This window comes from Cyanistes caeruleus, chromosome 1 (genome assembly GCF_971803275.1).
Source record: "Cyanistes caeruleus chromosome 1, bCyaCae1.hap1.1, whole genome shotgun sequence".
Classification (NCBI taxonomy): domain Eukaryota; kingdom Metazoa; phylum Chordata; class Aves; order Passeriformes; family Paridae; genus Cyanistes; species Cyanistes caeruleus.
In genome coordinates, this window is record NC_141701.1 from 116,428,377 (window position 1) to 116,453,058 (window position 24,682).

Sequence of the window (24,682 nt, forward strand, 5' to 3'; positions counted from 1 at the left end):
TTTTATGAGTCAGTAATTTTTACAAGTTAACTTTATTGTGTATTTCCACTTCATAAATTGTTGAAATTGTTTTCAAGCACAAAATTGAAGGAGGATAGAATTGTTAGGGATACAATTTCTACTAAGTCTAGTATTAGCTAATCTCAAGCAACATGCAAGGCTCATCAGCAAGAAGATACTTGTGTTTACACATCATATATGTACAATGAGTATATTAATTTTTATAGTACAGTTTATTCCAAACTTAGTAATTGTCAAGATCAGTGACCACACAATACTACTCCACAAATCAGTGTCCATTTTCCAGCATTCTGACCAGCCCTGGTCCTGCTCTTACTTTTTTTTCTCATCAAGGGGTCAGTTCAATGTTTGATTCCTTTGAACTTTGCCTGATGCCAGGTGTTTAGAGATGGATGAATAGTGACAATAGTATAACATGTATTTCATGAAGAAATGACTTTTTGAAGGTCAGTTCCAGGAGCCTGAAATACTATCTGAATGAAAATGGATTACAGGAGAGGACTTGATTCTTGACCTATGGGCTTTTTGTGCTTGCTAATTTTGAAAGACACTTTAAAGCCTCTCCTGGAGGATCTTTCTTATTTGTACTGTCTTTTATCTAAAAAAGCATTTGATGTCACTTTTGCTTGAGAGAAATCACTTTCTGAGTTTAAAAGTGGGAAGAAGATTCCTCTGTTGGATAGCTTTGTTGCTGGGTCTTTGTGACTTCCTTAACTTTCAAACACTAACTGTTCATATTTATAAATCTTGTCTCCTAGGCAAGAGCATTAAGAATTTTTTGAGTAGCCATTATGCTATGAAATCCTACTTGACACTTGCCCAGATAACACTGGCATCCAGCTGTGTAGCTTCAGTATGAGATCCATCGACATTCAAAATCCAGTCTTCTCAAATTCCATCAAGACTTCAGTTACTTACAAAGTGTTTCCTTTACAAATATTATAGAGCCACCGTAAAATTCACTTCTTGCAATATGTCGGTATTTCTGTTGTTTGTGTCTTGTCAAATCAGTAATATAGAAATGGCAAGGGAAAATCGAAAAAGAGAACAAAACCTAAAACTGTATAAAATATTTCATCTTCATCCTCCCAGTTTGGCAGCAAAGGCTGCATGCTGATTGGCATAAAAATAGCATAAAGAGAAATCACAAATATTATCCATGTGATCCAGTTCCTAATATAAACACTTTATCATCTTATTAGGGCTTACTATTTTTGAGGTAAATTATTCTGTACAAAGTAATACAAATACAAATGCAAAGTGTAAAGTGTACAAAAATTCATAAAGGCCATGTTTTTATGGGATCTGAGTGGAGAACTACAAGTTCAACCCTCTCCAAGTGGAGTTCAGGGTAAATTTTTTTTGTTGGTAAGAAAATGGACTACAAAATTATATTTTCTTCTCTCCTCTCAAATAACTTATGTGCTCATTGTCCTATTTTAATCCAACCTGAAATATCAAAGATAAGTATGTTTCTACATAACTCATGAGAATTGAAAGTGGAAGGAGAGCAGGGACAAGGTTAGTAACTCTGCTGTGGGGAGGCACTACTAAGTTTAGCTCACTCACCCTCTGTTTGGCTGATCAGGCAGCATTGCATCTTGCCCTGCGGCTTCCCTGCACCTAGGGGATGATGTCACATGGGAAGGGAGGGAGATTAATTCGGTTCAGGGATTAAGAAACAAAAGCATTAGATCTCATTAGCTCTGATGTTCTTGGAACAACAAACCCTCCTCCCCATTGCCACCTCTATCCTGGTCATCTTTTCTTTCAATATATAATAATATTAATCCTTTACAGTTCTCAGCTCTATCTGGCAAGTCCTAAATTCTCTGAAATAGAGGACCAGTTTCCACTCTTGCTCACTTAAGTAGTCTCATTAACCCCACTATTCATGTAAGCCACCTGCTGTTTGCTTGAGCAAAGAAGGCATAAAAGTAAGCAGGAGCTTTGGGAAAAGTAAAATTTCTACTTATACAGTTCACATGCCCAGTGCTGCATATATTGTTAACAATGGCACTACAAACACTTCCCATAAAAGAACATTTGGGACCAGATCCGTAGCTTTTTAACTCAATAAGAGTCTGATTTCAACAGAATTTTGGATCAAAGCCATAAAAAGCAAACTACTTATAGAACCCAGCCTTTTACAAAATGAGCGATTGCTAGTAGGTGTATCACCAACCTTCAGTATTTTAACACCACACCCTGACATATGTGATTATTCATTATTCTGTGGGAAAAAGACCTTTATATGTAAATCCTGGGAATACAGCAGATTAAAATCAGGTAGAGTACTTAAACACATTTGTAATAATTAATAAAAAATTACAAACAGGTGAGAGAGGGTAACTGCCTCTGAAACATTTATTCTACTAGTAATTTTATTACCATTGAATTCTTGCCAGCCAGGAAACACCTAGAGGCTCATGTTTCACACCCAGTATTGCAGAGGTGAAAAGGTAGAACATTCTGCCTTAACAAGTATGCAAAGAGCAACTTCAAGCGGAAACAAGTTTAGCACCCAGCTCTTACTGGCTCAGCCACAGAGAAGCTCTCCATAATAACTCGCTCACTTGCACAGCTTCTGTGAGACTGCGAGCTTCTTCTTTGGCTCTTGGCTGTGGGGAGGCATGTGGTGTGCATGCACGCTCCCCAAATTCACTTGCCCTGTGAAGGTTTTCCACTAACTAGCTGCTTTTTCTGCCTGACTCCCTGCCATATATATATATATAAATATATTAAAAAAAAAACAACATATCACAAGTTTATATTTAAAGAGAGCTAGCTAAGGAGCTACATTATAATCATGCAGGGTACAAACTGCATCTTTTCTAAACCAGCAATAAAATATTGTAGTGGAAGAATTATTCACCTCTTAAAGAATAAATTCTTCTGTTGTAATATACTATAAAACCCAGAGGCATAGTGATCTCTCCAGATGACAGTAATTCTCACTATCCTTATCAAAAACGACAGTTGTTCCTTTGAAGCAGATTGCCATGGTAAGGCACTAGCTGAAAAGCCAGTTTTGTTCTGTCACGATAGGAACCTATCCCAACTCTGGATACACTAACATCTTCCTTCTGTGAAAGCAAATAGAATAAATCTTTTCCATTTCTCCCCAAGATTTGTATGTCTGTTCACTGTGTGTGGTGTTGACTGGAAACCTAGATACACAGAGCAGAGCAGACAAAGTTGATCTAAACAAAGGCAGCACAAAAATATTTGCTTGGCTTCAGCCAGATTCCCTCTTCACCTCAAACAGAGGGTCTTAGACATGCCTTTATTTAGTATCCAGAACTATTCCTATTTAGAACATCCAAATAAGTGTTAGGAATTTTTTCATGAATGTTGATCCACGTATTTCTTCAGTATATGTTCTGTAATAGGGATAGGAAAAAAATGCGTACCAATAAACTCAAAATGGCACTCTAAATACCTTCTGTACTGTGTCTGACATCATCTCTGCCATGAGGAAGAATTGTATTTGATTTTTGCTTTTTAAATCCAAGGCCACAGCACTGGCTTTAACACAGATAAAATTATTGGCACCACTATTGACATTACTGCAGCTAGTACCACTCCTGCCCAGAGTACTGGCACAGATGCAAGTAGATACACCTTGAAAGGAACCCGTTACAGACTGAAGTCAGTCCGATTTGGCCCAGGAAGAACACAATTTAAAATAAGCACCAGCAAAATGGCATTTTGAATGCCAGTCTGTATCATCTAGCTCTGCAGACTGCTCTTGTATTCTTTCCCTGGGCAAAATGAAAACGTGGAAAATGAACACGCTTTGGGGTGTGATATATTCTCATAATGATCATAGTCAAAGCACAGAAACTCGACACAGCTAACAGGGAGAAGGAAAGCCTTCTAAAAAGCCTATGGTAGCATGGAAAAAAAAAAACAGATGTTTTGAGCATATAAACCTCTCTAAAGATGGAAATAGAAGCTTTATATTTATGAACTTATGAACTTGAAAATGGTTATTTTACATGATGTTTTCAATTGTTCAGGCAGAGACTGGTAGCTCTCCTGTACTGCTGAGGTGACCAGTAACGTTACAGTGAACACAGCCCTATAGTAATCCAAAGGCTCAAAACCATTCTTCAGGAAGGTTTGAAAGACACAATTATGAATTAACAAAATTAATTAAATTAATTAATCTATTCACAAATAATTCATAGAACAGGGAAAGACAAACTAGTAAGATGAGTCTGTAAACGACAAATATGGGTGGGAGAGAGAGTGAATCCATCTAACTGCATGTGTATATTCATTACATCACTCTAATTTGTACCAGGAAGAAAGGAGGAGCCTTATCCTCTATCATCTTGCACATGATGAGATCATTTTCATCTGTGCAAAGTGAACATGGGGTCTTATTCCATCAAAATCCTACATTCCCATTTAAGGATTTTTCATCTACCACACACTGGTCTAACTGACCAGACATATTATCACCTCAGGCATATTGTCAGCCTGCATATGGAGCTAGCTAGGATTAGCTAAAAGATACAGTTGGAATTATTTTTATAAATAGGAAATAAATAGCATGAGGGGTGGGGGGGGGGGGGGTGGAGAATACCAGCTTATGATAGTAAGGGTAGTTTACCATTATATATATGTATATATATATATGTATACATTATATATATATACACACTCACATAAAAATATATATATGTGGAAAAATGATACTTTGTCATAATTTGTTAGCACTCTGGACACATCATTTTTCATCATGTACTTTGAATGAGAGAAAGATACACTTTATAAGAATCCTCCATGCTTATATTACAGCATCATTCTCTCTTAATAGCCTTCTGGCTATCCACATGCTTCATAGTAGAAATTATCTGCCAAAATCACTTAATGCTGAAGATATCATGGGACTACATGAAAAAGTCCACATTGCAGTTTGTCTTCATTTCTTCTTCGATTTCTTTATTTTTCCATCAATCACAATAGTTGATTCCCTAATGGTGCCCTTGAGAATCCCTACCAAGAAAGCAGAAAGTCCACAGACTCTCTCTCAGTCAGATGTTTCAAGTGTTCTCTGAGGATCTTGTAAATCTTCCCTAATACAAAATGGATCATTCAGGTCTCAAAATGTTTAGTATAATCTTTCCTCCAGTCAGCCTAAGGGACCACAATCCTCAGGGTTGCAGCCCTTCCCTTAATTTTCTGAGGCTTTGAAAATGTCAAGACTAATCTTAGATTCACATAGGGTTTGTTTTTTTTTAAAAATAAGTTGCTTGACCTTTCTGTTTCACAGATATTCTGTGCAATTGAATTGATGCTAGCCAATTACAAGGAAAGTTTGTCACCATTTTCTTTTTTTTTCCTTGGGATACTTGTTGCCCTTCCTGCTACAAGAAACAACTTTTAAGACTTCTGAAAATCTATAGTTACTGCTGATCTGACTTCAAACCATTCAGGAGCTGTAAATTCTCTCCTGGCTGCTCCTGATGTTGGCAGAGGAATTTTCTTCTCTCATAATCTACAAGAATTGCCACAGTAATACATCAATAGTAAGAATAATACCCAAAACATGTGAAAAGCTTTTTATTATTTGCTTTCATTGAGTTCTACAAAGGTGAGGAAATATTACTCCATTTTAAGGGGAAAACCCAAGCATTGGGCAATGCTACCTGCTCAAGGTCACCCAGTAGGGGAAGGTCAGAGCTGCAAACACAGACTTCATTTTATAAGGCCACACATAGGATTCTAACCTTATTAACATGAGTCAGGGTTGTTCAGCAGATTAACCAATCAATCACATACTCTTTCCATTTTCCATTTTAATATGGGCTGATACCTAGTCCCTCTAATAGCCTTGCTTAAACCACTTTTATTCCAAGAGAGGAATCACCTTTTATAGGCTAAGTCAAAGGTTTTTCTTCCTCACATGCAATTTAGGTATTCATAATTTGCTTCCTGACTCTTATACTTGCACAAGGATAGACATATTTAATAACTGACTTTTTTAATTGTGTAACTTGCACTGACAAGTCCTGATTGAAGCAATCTGTAGAGTTGTGCCCAAAAAAAGAATTTAAGAAGCAAACCCAAGCATTCTACCTTTCCAGATCAAAATATGTATACACAGAACTACCCTTCAGAAATATGACCTTCAAGGATGCCAGATGATACATGCTAGTTGCCCATAAGTCTCAAAAATAATGTATTATTTTAAATTTAAATTAAGTATCCTAAAACAGGAACAAACATACACAGGCCACATTATGAATAACATAATTCAGCTAAATTCACCAGGGGGTTGGAGGAATTATCTCATTGACCCAAGACCCAAATCTGGTCCTCTATTTGCTTATTCTGGCTGAAAAACAGTCAGTTGCATCTACAAAGAACACAAATAAGGTTATCCAGCATTTCACAATATTAAGGCCTGATCAGGGTCTTTCAACAGTTTTCAGTGTCATTTCAAGAGTCACACCACTGTGTTCTGGCAGTGGATACTTGTCCACATGGAGAATATGTGGTTCGGCAGAGCATGTCCCTAGATTTCAGTGCAATTAGATTTTGATCTGAGATACTGTAATACCACTTATACTCAGGAAGCATGTCTATAACATGTTATGGATTCCAGGAAGGAAAACATGTGATTTTTCCTTTTTTACATGCGTTGCTACAACAGACAGGAGGCAGAAAGGTAAAGAAGACAACCTGCAATTTTACCCAGCATTCACTCCAAAAACATTATTTGAAGGTGATGGGATGTTATAAAGATTCTAAGAGAACAACTTTTCTACTCAAACGTATAAGAACAATGCTAAGATTTCCTGAAATTTTCAGCAATGTTTCTCAGTATTGTCCCTCTTCTACTGTCATTATTGAACTTGAAAGCTAAAATAGCTAAAATAGTGTATCTATCATGGCCATTCCTACAGTACTTTGAGATAGGTGAGGTTTGATCTTTCCTTACATTTCTTGGTTATAAATGATGGAACAGATGGGAAAGTTGTAGGATTCTTTGCAGCTGTTTTGTCTTAATTAACACGCCTTGGGACACATTCTTTTCAATGTGTACACCTCCTTCATTTCCTATTCTTAACATTTGCAGTGGAGCTACTTGAGAAGTAGAAGGCAACCTAAAACTTCAAATCTGATTTACTTTTTTTATAAGAAGGTTGTTAGTACAAATACTGAAATAAACACTTACGTGAAAAACACAGACTGTGAAAAGGGAAATATCTTTAGCAGTAGGTTTTACAAGTCTTCCTAATTTTATTACATTCCAGCAAGAGTTACTAAGCAATCATTCTGCAAAGGTGTTACACCTATTGTGAGTGCCATGGAGAACTGTGAAGTTTCCTCATACCGTATAGCACCATTACAGAAACACCTGAGTTAAAAATAACTTCAAGTTTTTCTACTCCAAAGTATTCCTTAAGCTTTAAAATGTTTCCTTTCTTACCCAATGCTTTAATACTTGCATTATGACCACAGCTGTGACAACAAAAGCATCATCTTTTTTCTCCCATTGTTCTGGAAAAGGCTAGTACTTCTCTTCAGTGACAAATAATTGCACCTACAGCTGTAATAAACACAGACAGAAGTGTGGCAAGTTGGAATGAAAAAAAATCCACAGCACAACATTATTCATTTGGTGTTTGCATCCTTGCTCTCATGTGAGTTTTGGCTGCCACCATGTTGGTCTGGAGAAAGGCTCTCATCCAGCAAGATGTATGGCATCCACTTCCACCCCAGTGTACTACAACATTGCTGGGGTGGAACAGCAAGCCCAGTCTAAGTCGTGCCATGCACATGAACTACTTTTAAAGAGGGGAGTGAAGTGTTTCCCAAGGTGAGTGAAGAGTGGAAGAGCACTTAACTGAACAAACTTAAAAATATCTGACCATGAAACTGGTCCTTGGTAAACAGAACAGAATCACTCTATCTACTACAGCTCCCCCAAGAGTACAAAAGAACAAGATTATCTTTGCAATGGTCTTCAAGAGTGTTTTCTCTTTTGGTAGGGAATTGTCAACCAGAAAAACCCCACATCTGTCTTTTATACAACATGTCTTTTATTCAACATATCCACCAACTCAGTATGGCAGACACTTGAGAGGTAAGAGAAGGGCAGAATGTTGAAAAAAGGGTGGAGTCCTACCTCTTCAGAGCTGTAAAATTTAATGAGTTAGGGTCAAGTAAGGCAGCAGGGTGAGGCAGCTTGAGAAGTACAAAGGTTTCTACTTTTCACCCTTGTCCTGGTGGTAGTTAACACAGAGTAGAGCCTTTTCTTTGTGTATAATACAACATTTCTTGTAGAATCAATAACATCTCAGACCAAAGAAAAACTACCAATAGTCTTCCCAGAAATAGCACATTCTCAATCCTCGTTCACTCCTTTATCCGCCAGCTGTTTTAACTGATTAGTCAAAGGCACACTCCTTGTTGACATAAAATGTGTGGCAAAAACAAGTGTATAAATGAATAATTATTTCCAACACTTCCAATGAGATTAAGCGCTTATTGGATTAGGAAAGTAACAGGATTTAATGGGGTCATTTATGCTGCAACTCTAGTACAAAAATGTACAGTGCATGCATACATATCAGATTACTATCTCTATAGTCCATCTAGCTATAACCATTTAAATATTTTATCTATACAGCACTAATACATTTTGGTCTCTTCCTTTTTACTACACTACAGGTGAGTGTCCTTGGGCATCACTGTAGTGAACACGTGACATAGCTACTATTGCCATTAGCAAAGAAGCTTTTTTCAGCATGAGCTAATTTCAGTAACTTATAACTTTCCCAGATCTGGGGAGCTTTTAAGTCTCAGACACATACACAAAATGCCTCTCTCATTGCCTCTCCTCCCTCTGCATGTTGCTGGAGTTGTCTCTCTGTACTGCCAGCCTTCGTTCCTGAGAAAAAGAAAGGAACAGGAAAGGTTTATTTGGCAAACCCACATATGAGCCACTGTATTGGTTGTGTTTGGTAAGGGTTTGGCAGTGGCAGGAGGGCTGTAGGGGTGACCTCTGAGAAAAGGCTGGGGACTGCCCCATGCTGGACACAGCCAGCTCCAGTGAGCTCCCCAGCAGATACAGCACAGGACACAGCTGAGCCCATCAGGGAATTTGGGCTGTCTGAAAACGAATTTAGGAATGGCTAGAAAACATTGGATGGCCAGAGGAGAAGGAGGGGGGGGGTGGAAAATGATAAACAATAGAGGAAACACCAGTGCCAGAGGAAGAGGTTCTTCAGCAGCCTGAGGAGAGGACCATACCAGAGCAAATAGATATTCCCGAAGGAACAGCAACCCAGGAAGAGCCTTCACTGGAACAGGTTTCTTCCTGAAGGATTGCAGCCCATGGAGAGGACCCACACTGGAGCAGAGAAAAAGTTTGAGGAAGAAAGAGCAGCAGAGAGAAATTGTCATGTATTGACTGTTACCTGCATTCCCCATCCTCTCCACAATGCTCCGAGGGGCTGTGAGAGGAGTCAGGACTAAAGCGGGGGGATGTTAAACCTCAGGAAGGGGGAAGCAAAGGAGTTGTTTTAGTATTTGTGTTCTTGTTTCCCACTACCCAAATCTATTTGAACTGGCAATAAATTATATTCATTTTCCAAAGTTGAGCCTTTTTTGCCAATACCAGTAGCTGACAATTGATCTCCCTGTCCTTACCTCAAGCCATAAGCTTTCTCATTCTTGTTTTTTTCTTATTTTATCCCCCTGTCCAGCTGAGGACGTGGAGTACAGCTGGGTGGGCAGTTGGCTGCTAGCCAGGATTAACCCACCACACAGTTTGTAAGTTCTAGATTGATTTTTTCAGACAGTATGATGTATAGGTGGCTTTGTGGTGTACCATGTGTCTGTTTTATGGCTAATTTGAAAAAGAATGATCCTAAGCATCTGTGCCTTACTTGTAAGATCAGTATGGACATCTGAATTGACAAAAAAGAAGTTTCTTTTTTTGTCTAGTCTGCAGAGCAATGCCCTGATGCTACCTTGATCTAGAGTTGATCAGGAGAGTCAAAAGTTACTTGGTATGGGAAATAGTAGGAGGATCAGAATAAACAGAGATGTCCACAAAAAAAGGCTGACTGAATCCTAAAGAATACTCAAAAGAGTAGAATCAATCAAGAGAGAAAATAGCAGTAGGTATTTCTCTATTTTGAGTGACTGTTTTCTGATTTGTCTAAACTGAAAGAAGCCTGGTTTACATGCCATCTGCACTCTGCCTTCTGTATGTTTAATCTGTTATGTGTCCTTTAAACACATGTACCTGGCAGCTTAAGATCCTGAAAAATGAGGACTAATACTGTCTGTAGGAGCCTACTTATAAGTGACAGAAAACCAGCCTTTTTTCCAGGAATAAAGTTAAATCAAAGAGTCAGTAACTAAAGTTTTGTAGTTGTTGATGCTTCCACTCACAGGAAGATCAGAAAAAGTGAAAAACACTGAGCAAAACCACTTTTTTTAAACAACATTTTAAACTACATGAAATATTTAACTTAATCTGAAGTGGACATTTCATTGTGATTTTGGGTTTATTTACTTTTTAAAAACACACTTCAAGGGAAATTGAACATGTATAGTATATTCCAACCAAAAAAATTGTATCATTTATTTTAAAGTGTAGCAATGAAAAATCAAAATGTGTCTTCCAATTTATTTCAAGGAGTTTGAGGGAAGTTACTTTTTGTTTGGTTGGTTTGGACAAGTAACTTGATAAAATGAAATCAAATTCTCAGACTTGTTTGATGCTGCTGAACCTGCTTTTTTAATGTATATGAAAATACATGTACTGTCAGATGAAAAATATTGACACTTTACCTGGAGCCAGACACAGTCCACTTGGAGTGTCAAAACTCTGGAGCTGCCACAAGGGAGAAGTCTGGGAAAGGCTGAGGGACAGATCAGTGCTTCCTATTGATCCCAGTAAAGTTGCTTAGGTTTTTGAATACCAGACAAAGCTACAAAACATATAACAAAACCAAAGGAACAAAAGGCATGTTCCCTTTGATGTCCTTTTATTTAGGTAAAACTTCTAAAAAAGTAAAATAAGAGTAAGGAATTTCCTTACTTCCTTGGAAAGTGAATTTAAAATTTCATTAATATTTCTCTTCCTTTAAGCTTTGTGAACAAAACAAAAAGTCTGGCCAAAAGATGCAGACAGCACCGAATGTCAAACTGATTACACCAAAACTGGATTCTGGAAGTATAAGTCAGTATTAAAGAGCAATTATATTTTCACCAAAACCATCCACCCCTCTTATTGCTAGAGATGACACACCTCTCACATTTGACCATTTAATGACAGGACCCTGCTCAGAAGCATATACTTAGCTTCAAAACAAGGGAATATCTTGTAAAGTCTAGGCAAAACTCTCATTCTGAGAGCTGAACATGTCTCAGTGCCTCACTTTGGGCTCCTAGCAAATTCCTGTCCCTTATATCTTTAACAAGTACGTTCATGTGGTTAGAGGGACCCAGGAGTTGGTCTACGGGAGGTACCCATCTCTCATTTGTCAGCTTGACTTTTCCTCAGAAAGAATGGGAGGTAGAAAGGCATGGCTGACTCAGACTATTATTATTATTATTATTATTATTATTATTATTATTATTATTATTATTATTATTGCTATTGTTATCATTATCATTATCATTATCATTACCATTATCATTATCATTATCATTATCATTATCATTATTATCATTATTATCACTATTATTACAAGGAAATGGGGGTGAACGAGGAGGAAAGAAGGATGTACAGCCCTGCCCATAAACAACCCCTGCAGCCTGCTGTCATATTGGAGGGAGGGAGGAAGTCAGGCATCAACACATCTCAGAGTCAGAATGGGTGGAAGGAGGTGGCAGAGGTGGAGCTGTTTCCAAGTTTCAGCAAAGAATAAAGGGAGATTATAATCTTACCAGAGCCTGCTTTATGTGGGACAGGATAGGATAGGAAGATGGGAAAGAAGAAAACAAGCCATCTGCTTACCAGCACCCAGAAATCCAGCAGAAACACTAACTTCCAAGGTAGGAATCCTGAAGTGGGATGCTGCCCCTGAAGCTGTCAAAGCTGGAACATGCTGAACCAGGACATGAGTTTCTTTGGGCCTACTTCTCATCTCAGCACCTGTGGTGTGAGATTTGCTTGCACTGACTGTAGTCAGGGCTGAACCTCACACCACATCTATGCTTGTAGTAACCACAACTGCATCAAGTCAAACTACTTTTGAAATTTTCCTGCATTTTCTTATCCAAATGCAGGCTTCATTTTGTGAAAGGCCAATATACTTTTTGCTTTGTGATTTTTCTGGTGAAACTTCTTGTTTGTGACAAAAGATCATGTAGCCAAAGTTAAGAGGGTCATTTTCCCCACTTTCATGCACTTTTCCTGTAGAAAGTGGTATGAGGTGTTCTGGATATCAGTACGTATTTCAAAGCTACATAAAAAACACAGTTTTCCTAAGGAAAGGGGCATGACTTTCTATCAGTAAAAGAAACTGATCTCACATTGGTGGAAGGCAACATTCCAACCAAGACAGAGATCTCAGGGCGAAGTAAAGCCACCAAGTCTCCACTGTCATGGAGACAGGATCTTTCATGTCCATAATGTGAAATGCATTTCCAACCATCAGACAATCCCACTGATAAAATCTTGACTCAGATTATGAATGAAGCCAGTCCAATGCTCTTTACTTAGTTTTCTTAAGTCCAAACAGATTCCATTGCTGATGGGTTTTCTTAAGAATGGGCTTTTTACCTTTTTTTCTTTAAGAATGGTATCTTGGACTTTCTGCACTTGCTCAGGCACTCTGAAACTGATATAGATGTGCACATCTTCTCACCCCGTTCATCTCCAAAAATCTCACCACATCCACATGGTCACTGACTGAACAAACTGACTGAATTTCCCCTGTCTCAGGATCAAATCAAAAAGGGACTAACTTATGTGATACTATTTTCCATAGCATCATAGTGGACAGTATCCAGGTCCCACCATCACAATTTGTTTTAGAGGATAAAATCACTATTATTTAAAAGAAGGCACTGTGTTCTCAGTGGTGTGCAAACAATGGTTCAAATATTCTATGCCTGTAACTTAGTCCAAATACATTCTTTAAATTGTGTTGTCAAATCTTTTCACGCTTTCCTTTTTAAAATAAAAAATATAAAATGTTATGAAAGTGCAAATTGTTGGAACTTAAATTGGACAGAAATTGGAAGATACATAGCTGTGATTTCTGCAACTGACCTACAACATACAAGGTATGTCATAACCACCCCCATATATCCAAAGTCCAATAAATAATTTTCTATTCTGTTTGAGTGCAAAACATCTAGATAACAATGAAGTAAAACAATTTAAGGGTTATTTGCTACCTTTTAACTCTGTACATTGTACAGAGTACATTGTACATTGTACATTTGCTGTGCAAAGCTAAGTGGCATTTTCATGAAAACTTGAGGCAAATTCACTATATGTTATTTTACTTCCATACTCACCAAACACCCAGGTGTTCACATACATTCACTCTTATCTACATCAGTGACCAAAGTCAAAAATAAAAACTGATTTTCATGTTATCTGTGCCTCTATCACAGTTACAAATCTAGGGCTTGAGAACACCTTTCCAGCTTGCAGCTGTTTTATATATGAGGACTAATGAGCTCAGCACAGAATTTCTACTTTTCTACCTTATTTTTGTTCCAATAAATACAAGAAAGCAAACAAACTATGCATGACTCAAAATAATTTGACCTAACACTTTATCTTTACCCTTTTCCTATTTGAAGACCACTCACCATACATTTCTAGCTCTTTTTCTGCTATCCTCATAACTGAGCTACTCACATCTTCCCTCTCCCAAATGTTCTTTCTATTTTAATTCTGATCACCCATGTACAGACATAGGAATGATCATATTCCTTATCAGAGGAATTTGTAGACATCACCATTACCCACACAACAATGTCTTCCTTTCCCACATGTCCTCTGGGATCAGTACAGATGGGCCTAGACTTAGACTTCCTTTGAACACTCCCTCCTTGCACGACTCATTCTTGTTCTCAAAAATGCTCTCATCCCTCTGTGGTTGGATTTAGAGTAATCTATGCATATTTGGTGACCCAAATTCACAAGTACAATCCAAATAACCAAGTTTACAACAGCTAATCTCAAGAAAGTTGATTTGCATGAGAACAGGGTCTTTGCTGAGAAGACATCACGCCATTACTTCATTTCCTCTGCTGGCATCCTGTGGAAGACAAGGTAATTTTAAGATTTTAGCCTGCACTTTCAAATTCACATATATAACTAGTCTGAATTATGCTTAAGATTTGTCCTCTGCAATCATGACTCATTGCATCAGCTACTCTCCAGATGTGAACAAAGTGTTTCTTCCCATGCAGAAACGTGTTAGTGCAGGAGACAGGACTTGGTCAGCAGCTGGTGTGCATAATTGTAAAGGAATTCTCTAGTGGTATGCACAGGAGGACCACAGAGTCATCACCTCAAACACAACATATATCCCACTACATATCCCACAATATATATCCCACAGTGTATCCCTAAAGAAATCTTCATAACAAAAACAGCCTGAAACCAAAGCAAGACAGATGGATGGACAAAGAGATGTGTTTACAAGTGTGGCAGACTGAAAACGGTAGTTGCTTTCTTCAGAGAAGCTGAAGCTTTAGAAAATATACCCAAAACTCATCTTTAAATTGCTTAAAACACCAGCCCAATATGTTTATCCTGCATACACCTTGTCAGGCAGACAGTGTCTCTCTGCTCACACATGGGCACACATCTGTAGGCCAACCACAGGTTAAATACATCAGTGTCGCGCTGAAGGAATCCCCATCCCAGTGCACTCATTTCTGACTGAGAGCAGATGGGACCTGGACATGGATTGGTAGAGTTTGCACAGTTTGCTTAAAACCCCTTATATGTAGGTTTTAACTTCTGTCTTAATTCCTGGTTGCATATTCATTTTCCACAAGCTTGAACATAAGAGCAAAAGAATTATGAGTCAGTCGGTAAGAGTATACTTCTTTGTAACTAGAAGCTCAGATTTCAAACACTTGACTTTTGTATGACTTGGACAAATTTACATTAAGTGACAAGTGATGTCACACTGCTGAAGGACATAAATGTCAATATGTGATATATAGTTTATACAGTTTCAGACTCAAAAAAAGAACTGTAGTAGGGAAACTGGAATGATTATTTTTTCAATACCCAGGAGAATATTCAGCCTCTGTTTATCCCAGCAGGTGCTGCATATGCTCTGCACTCTTCAGTTGTTCTGAAAACAACCGGAAAGTTCTAAGGATAGGGCACAACCTGAGTGGTCTTCTTCTTTAAATATGGAAGGATTTACTCACAATGTTTGTGAACAATCTATCTTGAATATTTTTCTGTCTTCAAGAAATGTACAAAAAAACCTATAAGGATGTATAAATGCCTCAGTTCTCATCAGCTGTAGGATTTGGTAGCATCCTTCACACATTTGGAGATTGGAAGATGTTTGTGTTATCAGCTAAGCCCACCAAAATCTAACTGGCATGGGGCCAGAGTTGGAGAAACCATCAGCAAAATGGAGGTTTGTTGTTCATACTAGGCTCTTCTAAATTTATAGTATCATTTCCACTATGAGCTGATGTCCTTCAGCTCCTTTAAGTCTTTTTCCTGGCAATCCCCAGTTCCAGCCTCTCAGAGAGTTACTTTTGTGGCCCGCAGGAGATGAAAACAGTGTGTTCATCACGAGTCACTCCACCTCCACGTGAAGGGATGAAACTTAAGAGACTGTCTGCTGTCAACTTGGTGCATATGGTTTGCTTTTGAGACAACACTTTAAATTATGACTGAGGGCTCCCACTCACACAAGTGCCTCCAGCTTTAGCCTTGCACACTCACAGTTGCCGAGGAAGCTATTGCCCTTTAAGATTAGCTCAGACAAAGCGCACCAACATAAAACTGGTTTCTGCCCTGAACCACATTACAGTTTTCACACTACAATTATTTCATCAAAGCCAATCTTAAAAAAACCTCACTTTTATTTTAAAGCACAGACATTACCTTCCTCAATATTGCACCCAAAGAAAAGACATGTTACAGAGCAAATAATACAGCCAAAGTAATGATATGAAAGTGGAAACATTGTATGTGTGCAAGGAAGGTAAGACTGCTAAGAGAAAGTAAAAAAAAATCCCATGTTACCAGTATGCAAAACAGTATGAAACTATAATAAAACTACAGCTACTTAAGGGAATAGGGCATAGTATGCCTGGATGCAGAAAGAAAACAGATATATGTGCATATTGATAACATGTTTAAGCTCTTGGAAATCAGTCAAATCAACAGAGTGACTAAAACAAAATGTTACCCCTTCAAATGCAGAGGTTCTGAGCTTCCTATCCAGTCCACGGTTTCTTGCTGTACTCCGTACCTCAGGGCTGCTTGAGCAAAGTGAACTGATACAGTGGGAATAGGAATTCTTCATCTCAAAGGCAGCTGTATTTTTAAATATATTTTTTAGCACTTCGTGATGTATTTGCCTGTGTCAGGAGACTTAAATATTTAAACAGGGTGACAAAGTTCATTTCAACCTCAATGACAGTCAAACCCCCTGACATCCCCCTTTTGTAATGTGAGCAGAATTTTCTTCATAGAAATAGCCCACCTCAAAGGAGTGGGGAAAGGAGAGGGAAAAAAAAAAACAAAAAAAACCAAAAAAAACTTTTATTCCAACTTTTAAAGCCCTGGAAGTCTTTGCACTGTCTCTTTCACCTTTACCTACTGAGTCACCCCACTCATCTCCTACCGGTAGATATTTATTTTCCAAATCAGCTGCAGGCACCCATACCGCGGAAACCAGCGGCCCGCCTCGCCGCTCTGAGGGGCACGTGAGGGGAGGGCGGCAGCCGCCAGGGAGTCCCGGGGCCCGGCGCTCGCCAGCCTCCCCCCGGCCCCGAATCCTCCCCGGCCACCTCCGGCTGCCTCCCTCTTTCCCAAGCACAGCTCTCAGGTCTGCCGGAGGGGTGTGCCTGTCCTCCGGCAGAGCCGGCGATGAGCAAGCGCCTGTAAAATGTGACAGAACGAGAAAGGCGGATTCTGTGCTCCCAGCCGGCCGCCGCCGCCCCGGGGGCTCTGCCGGGTCACCCGCGCGGAGCCACCTCGTGGCCCGCCCCGGGAACGGCAGCCAGCCGCCCTCCCGTCCCCGCGCTCCTCCCCTTGCCGAGGAGACGTGCTGATCCATCAGCCGGGCCCGCTCCGGCTTCGCCGCCCCGCGCCCATCCGTGCACTGCCCGGGGCCCGCCGCCCTGCAGAGGAGCACAGAATAGCCTGAGCTGGAAGGGAGCCACACGCGAGCACAACCCTTAGCTCTGCACAGGACATCCCCAAGAATCACTCCGTGTGCCTGAGAGCGTTGCCCGAACGCTTCTGTGGTTCTGGTTCGCCGTGGCTCTGGCCACGACGGTGCTGGTGCAAGCCCACGTTGGTTGTTGTAGCTGGAACACGGAGGAATAGGCAGAGTGGCAGAAATATCTTCTGGTGGGGTGGGAAAAGGTAATGGCTGTCCTCAGGTGAAGGTCTTGGCTTGTATTAGGGAACAGTCACAGCCTGCTTGAGAGGAGAGGCAGGAGAGTGCTCTCACAAGTCCCGTCCTTGCACCATGCCTTTCTGCTGCTGTGGAGAGAGAGAAGAAAAGATCAGCTTGGGAAAGACCATTCTGGGGAAAATTGTTCTGTGAAATACATCTTATGATGAACAGTACGAAGGTATGAAAAAAATAGTGTCTTTTGCATGGAGAGTTAGTAGTGACTACACTGACAAATCATTAGCATTGGAAGAGACCTTTAAGGTCATCCAGTCCAAGTATCAGTCCAGCACTCACACTGTAACCCCTAAACCACTAAACCAGGGCTAACCCCTAAACCACACGCAGCACCAGATCCAAATTTAAACCCCTCCAGGAATGGTGACTGCACAGCCTTCCCAGGGTAACCTATTGCAGTGCCTGACCACCTTAACAGTGAAAAATTTTACATAATATATAATCTGAGTCTCCCATCTCAGCTGAAGGCCATTTTCTCTGGTCCTCTCACTGCAGTCACAGTAGAAGAGACCAACCCCCAGGTCACTACATTCTCCTTTCAGGGATTTGTAGAGAGGTTCCTCCTGAACCTCCTCTGGGGTAAATAATCCCAGCTCCCTCTGCTCTTCCTCGTAAGATATTTTCTAGACCTTCCATGAGTCTTGTTGCTCTTCTTTGGACACATTTGGACACCTCAATGTCCTTTTTAAAGTGAGGGGCCCAAAACTGAGCGCAGTACAAACAACTCAAGAATGGCTCAGTCAAAAGTGGTTTAATCTGACTTTACTGGGCTGGATGGGGTTTTTTTTGAGTGTGTGGTTCGTTTGGTTTTTTTAACCAGCAGGCATGTGGAGGGGCTGTGAGGAATGGGGCAGGAAGAGCAACATCTGGAGCTCCCTCTGCTCTTGCTGTGTGTCTCTCATCACAGTGGTGCTAGCACATGGCCTGAGCAGCCTGCGGGAAGGAAACAGAAACCAGCTCGCTCCCAAGTACACCAGGGTGCTTGCAGCCCTGTTTTTCACTTTGTGAATTAAAAAGCATAAGGAAATGGGGAAATGGGGAAATCATGCCTCTTGCTCCTCCAGAGCATTGCAGGCCAGTACCCTGTCAGACCAGTTTTTCAAGCACAGGGGTGTAGAAATGGCTTCCTACACACACACAGGGCTAACACAGGAATCCCCCAACCCCTTATCTTCAAACAGGAACAAGACTGAAGAAGCTGATTGCCCAAGGTATTTTGACATTTATCTCCACCGTGGTCTTTTCTTTGTCCTTAGATCCATCCTTCCATAACCGGCTAAAATGGACATGGTCGTCCACACAAGGGACAAAATATTTTATCTATAAGCCATTTCTGCTGTACAGCCATGCCACAGACCATGAGACTCGGGGAGGAGCAGAACCTTCCTACCAGGAACTTCAGCTTCCTATGCAGTCAGGGAGAAGGCAAAGAAATTAAGTTTCTCCTTCCTCCTCCATTACCAACTTGTCCTATGCTATAGCCAGTGTGGCTAAACAAGAGCAATAGGATCTTGTTATTCCAACATATGACTAGAGACAAAGTGGGTCTGACATGTTCCTACCTCTGTATCAGTCTTTGCCCTTCCATCATGCTTGTGCAAGTTTTTGTGGAGCTGCTTAGTAAAGCAGTAGCTGAATTAGCCCTGCCTGAAGAAATGCTTTGAAAATGGAAATAGGGTGGTCGTCCTCAAAAGATTTGTATCCATCATATTGCCTTATGGAGCTGTTGGAGTAAGCAGAAAGGCAGCATTCTTCAGCCAGCTTTTCCAAGATGATATAGCTGCTGGTTTCCACCATTGCTGAACCATCAGAGTCACAGGAAAAATATTCCTATAATTTCTATGTGTGATACAAAGACATGGACTTCAAGTCCCTGCTTGGTGACTCTCAGGGAGTTCTGCTAAGGCCCAAGGAGCCATAGCCTGACACCTGCAAAATCAGCTACCCCGCCTGAAACAGCAAATAAGCAAAGGACTGTGGCATTCTCTGACATAGTTGAAATGGAACCTATAAAAGCCCTAGAGCTAGAAAGTCCCCTGCCACCCTCAGACAAGGGGTTCTGGGGCAGATTTCTGGCTCTGAGGGGTGGTGACCACCCATGCCCACACAGCAAGCTGGCACAGGGCAGCTACGTCAGCGTGGCACTCTTCCCAGCCTGTCAGCTCTTCTGGGAGAGTTTCCTCACTGCCCTGGGTCATGTCTTTCTCACAAAGATTTTACAGGGATGTCATAACTATACATCCTCCCATATGTACGGTTAAGAATTAGAGCTTTCCTAATCCTGCATAATTATTAACATGAGAGCAATTAGACAGAAAGATCAAATAGCTTGTTATTAAAAGACCTGCGAAGAACATAAAGAGCTACCAATTGGCATAAGAAATCTTGATTCCAGAATACTAAAACCCATAACCTGTGGAGTGTTTATAGTATATGATTTATATGCTATGGTATGTATCATTCAAATTCCACCTGTCCTGTGCCGTGTGGGAACAGTGTAATTCATCATGTAGATCTCCAGGTAAAGGAGAAGTGATGTCTTGTTAGGCTGTGTAGCCTAATCCCACATTTTTATGGTCAGACTTTAGAATATTATTTTAAGTTCAGCTAAAACATTAGTTAGAGATGCTGATTTATGGCTAATTTTTTTTCATCATTGAACTGATAAAGTAAGCTATAATGAGAACTTTCTGGATGATAGATGTCATTCTTCTGAGCGGTGCTATTAGCACTTGTCCAGTTTCAGGAATATTTATTAAAGAAAAAAAAAAGACACACATATGGCCTGGTATAATTATGTAGCCCTTCAGAAAAAAAAGAACTGTTCAAGAGAACACATATTCCTAAAGCTATGTTTATCTCCTTTTAATTTCTATTACTTTTTCCAAGTCTGTCAGCTTTACATATAATTTTACATTTTGACAAATGAAGTTGATAACATTTATTTTGCAGAAATAAAGGCCAACATTCATAAACTACAATAACAAGCCAACACATGCCAGCATCTGTGAATGGAAAGGGGAATAGGAAAAAGGCCTTATTTTGGTAGGCAAACAAATTTCAGTTTGCATTTCACAAGGGATTATCATTAGTCTTGAGCAAACTCAGTGTCTGTGAACATCTGAAATTATTCTTGTGGACCACAGGTTTTGAAAGAGCTAGCTTGACTTTGCAGACATTTCTTTGATGTAACTTAAACCCTTTTTTTTCCCCCTCACATAGGAATTGGAGCTGTACCATAACTTAGCAGATAGGTTATGGTTAAAAAGCCTCACACAGCTACCTAATCTGCCAGATGTTTCTTTGGATCGTGAATGGAAGGTATTACTAGTATTCCTTCACTAGTATTAACTATTACTAGTATTTCCTATCTTCTGTCCATATTATCAAATTCATTCTTCACACGGTGTTATTTCTTTTCCCATGCTGCTTTCTTCTCTTTACTTCCCTTATTTTATCATTAGGTATTATTCTATGTCATCATCTTCTGAAAAGAACAAGAAGCTAATAATATTTCATGATTAGAAGTGGTCTTTGAATGGGCTTGTAATGAGGTAAAATGAGTTCACCCATCTCTAGTTGTTTTGTATACAATATTCTCCTAATAGTGAGAAATACTGACAGAATCCCCTTAATTAAAACATTCAACAAACTGAGAGCCTGTGGTAGCTGGCTTTGTAGGTTTACACAGTACTTTACCTTAAGCAGTAGTTGGGCTGAATTCAAGGGTAAATTTTTGTAATCTATAATTTCTTTAGGCCAAAGGTATTTTATACTGTCTTAGCTTTTTTTATTTTAGTGTACTTAAACACCTTCAGAGTTACTTAATTACCCAGAATAATTTTGATTCACAATCACTGATTAATGTATGAGTTATATTCTTGTCCCCTTACATGAATCCTTCACCCTTAGTCTATTTTACTATAAAAAGCTTTGACAGTGTTGGGGTGTGCTTCACAGGATGTGCTGTTGTTTCACTAATGAACTCCTTGTGAATAGTGCAAATATCAAAGTATTTTTCCTTTGTTGTAGGAATCAATTGCAATTTCTTTTTCTTGCAAGCAACTGTGGGGTTTGCAGCTTTTTTCATAACATGGGGTTTTTTAAAAGAAAAAATGCAAAAAACTACTGACAGAAAGTTACTTTCCCATTGAAAGTTACTACAGCTTGTCTGTGGGCAGAGAGATTTTCATTTAATTAAGAAGTCCAGAAAAAAAAGGAGATGTTATAAATAAACAAACCAAAACTACTATTTCATTGTACTATCCATGGCCCTTAGCCATAGGTGATCTAAAATCAAGCCAGGAACACAAAACTGCCAAATTGTATGCCAACCACTGTTAGTAAAAGCAAAAACAAGATTAGCACATTGAGAAAGGAATACTACATTTTTGGTGTCAATCTTTTTCTAGACTTTTCTATACCTGTGACAGTTGTTCCAGAGCAATGTGGCAGACAGAGAGGAATGGGAAGAGTGCTTGGCATAAGTGTTGCATTCGTTTGAAGTTGTAGGGCAGCAGCTCGGCTGGGTTCAAGTGAGTTCGTTGATGGTACTTCTTGGAATTACTTATTCTTGGTGGTGTACTTTGATTAACTCTTTGAAAAAAAATGGTGTTCAGATGTTATGAGGCAGGAACTGACAGTCATTCTGCAATAGCGTGGGAGTTTATAGTTTACTCAGCAAAAGCTTGCATGCTAGTGTATTTTAGAAATGTTGGTCACCTCAGTACTTGAGAACTCATTCTTTTTGGAGTCTCTTAGTTCTCCAGAACAGAAATTAATTGCATAGTTTCAGAGTTTGAATTTCACTTACTATTTTGTCGTATTCATAGAACTACCATTTGAGCAAGGTCTCCACTGCGTAGTTGAGAACAGTTATGAACTCACATGACCCTTCTGTCCCTGACCCAGCAAACTCACCTTGTTTACTGAGCACTGATAAATTCAAAGGATAGGCTCTTTCTTTTGATGAACTGACACATCTGGTCCAAAGCTTTCTGATGCCAAGGGAAGACCCTCACAGACCTCAGAAGTCTAAGGATCAAGCTGTAGTTTCAGACATGCTAGAATGAAAAAGGGCAATGAAAACCAGGACTGTCATTAGTACTGTAACTTTAATATAGCATATTTTATATAATCACAGTGTAAAATCATTGTTTTACACATATTTGTTCAGGATCATATTTCAGTTATAGTTGCTGGAGGACTGTAATCACTGGAAAAGACACATGGCATAATTTTAGTCTGCAAGGAATAAAAAAGATGCTTGCAACAGCATGCATCAGAGAAGAGCTTGTCAGTTTTTTGAGGAAGAGAAGTGATGCACTGTCAGTAACAGCTCAGTCACAGCCTGGTCTTACCACAGCCAGACTGCATCTGTATCCTCATGTCTACCTATCTCCTATGTTACTTGGGCTGGACATGTGTTTGATGGTGTTAAACTTGCACATTCCCAAAAGCCTGCTCTGTGAAACTAAGGTTCTTAGCATGTCTTTTCTACTGTCTTTTGGGCATGTAGGAAGTGAATAATATTCTCCATGATATCCCCCATGCCCACATCCCTGTGTTGTCAGTTGTTAGTCAATGAAGACCATTTAGCACGATGTACTTCACCTGCCAGGAGAACGTGGATCCAGTTGTCCCACTTATTTCACACTATGCTGGAAATATCAGACTGTGTATCTATATATATCATATGTGTTTGCCATAACAATAGGAGCCAGGACAGATCTAGCTGGTTTTGCTGCTATCAGGATAATGCTGCTAGCTTGTGAAAGGCGTTGTGGGAAAACTCTTTGAATAATTTTTGAGGTGAATCACAACCACTTGGTTTGGAAAATGATTAGGTAATGTAGACCAGCATTTCTCAGCATTGCAGTGGACAGTAATACCTTTGCAACATTTAATTACCAACATTTACATAAGGAAGGAGTCAAACAAAAAGGAGGTAATAGTAAAGTAATATTCACAGCTATTTGATTTTAAATGAAAAGCGTGGTAGTTGTACAACATGAAGAAATCCTTCTTCTTTCAAAAAAACAAACTTTTGTTAGCTTCTCCATTGATTTAAAGAGGCTGAAAAAGTGTAGGCTCAGAAATATTTTCAGCAAATAAAAAAACAATACCTGAATTTTTTATATTTTTGAGGAACTACTTGTTAAAAGTCATTTATAGTCCTCCTTTTAAAAGTAAAGAACTATGTCCATATTTACATGTTCTTTTCACTGAGAAACACAAAGGCAGCACCATTTTTGTGTGATTCCCTAGCTGCTGCAAGAAGTTTCAAGTGCCATCAGCCGTTGATTAAATTTAAGTTTCTCCTTCATTTAAAGCTGTCCTACAGATTCTTTAAATGCCCACAAGTTTGTAGTTTCTTCCACAAAACGTAGATTTGGTGCTCTTTCTTTCTGAAAAGTTGTTTTTCTCCTTTGCTTCTCATAAACAGTTGCAGTAAGAGTACATATACTTGTATGTATACAATTTAAGAAAATGTATACAATTTAAAAAAAAATCTGGGGAAAAAAGGCAGTGTAACAGCCATCTCTTTGTGTCCACTGTGTGCAAAAAGTATGAGCCACAAGCAGACATTTTCATCTGTGCCAGAGGTGGCTTCTGTGATCCTTATCAGTGTTGCTGTATATGTCATTGGTTAGGCCACTCCTAGGGGTTTTACTGTACAATTTTTCCCCCAAATGTTTGTGAAGGTAAAACAGTGATTAAATCAGTATTTTTCAGAGATGGAAACTCTGAGGCCATATCAAAATTAGTCCTGATGACCAATACCTGACAACTGAGATTAAACTCTCTTTTCTGAGAACCACATTGCAAAACAACACAAAACCGAAGGCTTCTCTTTCCTCCTTGTTCTTATGGGTAAAAGTTATATAGAAAATATTAGTTAAAGTGTGATGACACAGCTATCTTGTGATTTGTTTCCAATAACCACAGGCAAACTTTATCTGACCTTGTGGCTGTGTGGGGAGGCTTGGGAAGAAACACTTAATGCTTGTGCTAGAGACTGCATCCTTGCTGCAGAA

The 24,682-nt window shown here is 39.4% G+C and overlaps 2 long non-coding RNA genes across 4 annotated transcripts in view; one reads left to right on the top strand and one right to left on the bottom strand.

Annotated features, from left to right (window-relative positions):
- On the bottom strand, window positions 1-17,178 carry LOC111923461 (uncharacterized). The gene is made up of 9 exons (XR_015276781.1): window positions 16,851-17,178; window positions 16,413-16,540; window positions 12,017-14,279; window positions 10,846-10,985; window positions 9,295-9,394; window positions 8,856-8,932; window positions 7,469-7,588; window positions 1,591-1,644; window positions 1-1,470 (listed from the first exon to the last, which is right to left on the bottom strand). It is a non-coding gene; the product is annotated as an uncharacterized LOC111923461 (long non-coding RNA).
- LOC111945425 (uncharacterized) overlaps window positions 16,906-24,682 on the top strand; it is a 20,198-nt gene continuing 12,421 nt past the window's right edge. The window contains exons 1-3 of one of the 3 annotated variants that reach the window (XR_015276789.1): window positions 16,926-17,808; window positions 20,868-20,966; window positions 22,058-22,180. This is a non-coding gene — a long non-coding RNA (uncharacterized LOC111945425). Of the gene's footprint in view, window positions 17,809-20,867; window positions 20,967-22,057; window positions 22,181-24,682 lie in introns of all 3 variants that reach the window. The other 2 variants (XR_015276784.1, XR_015276793.1) reach the window with 2 other exon arrangements.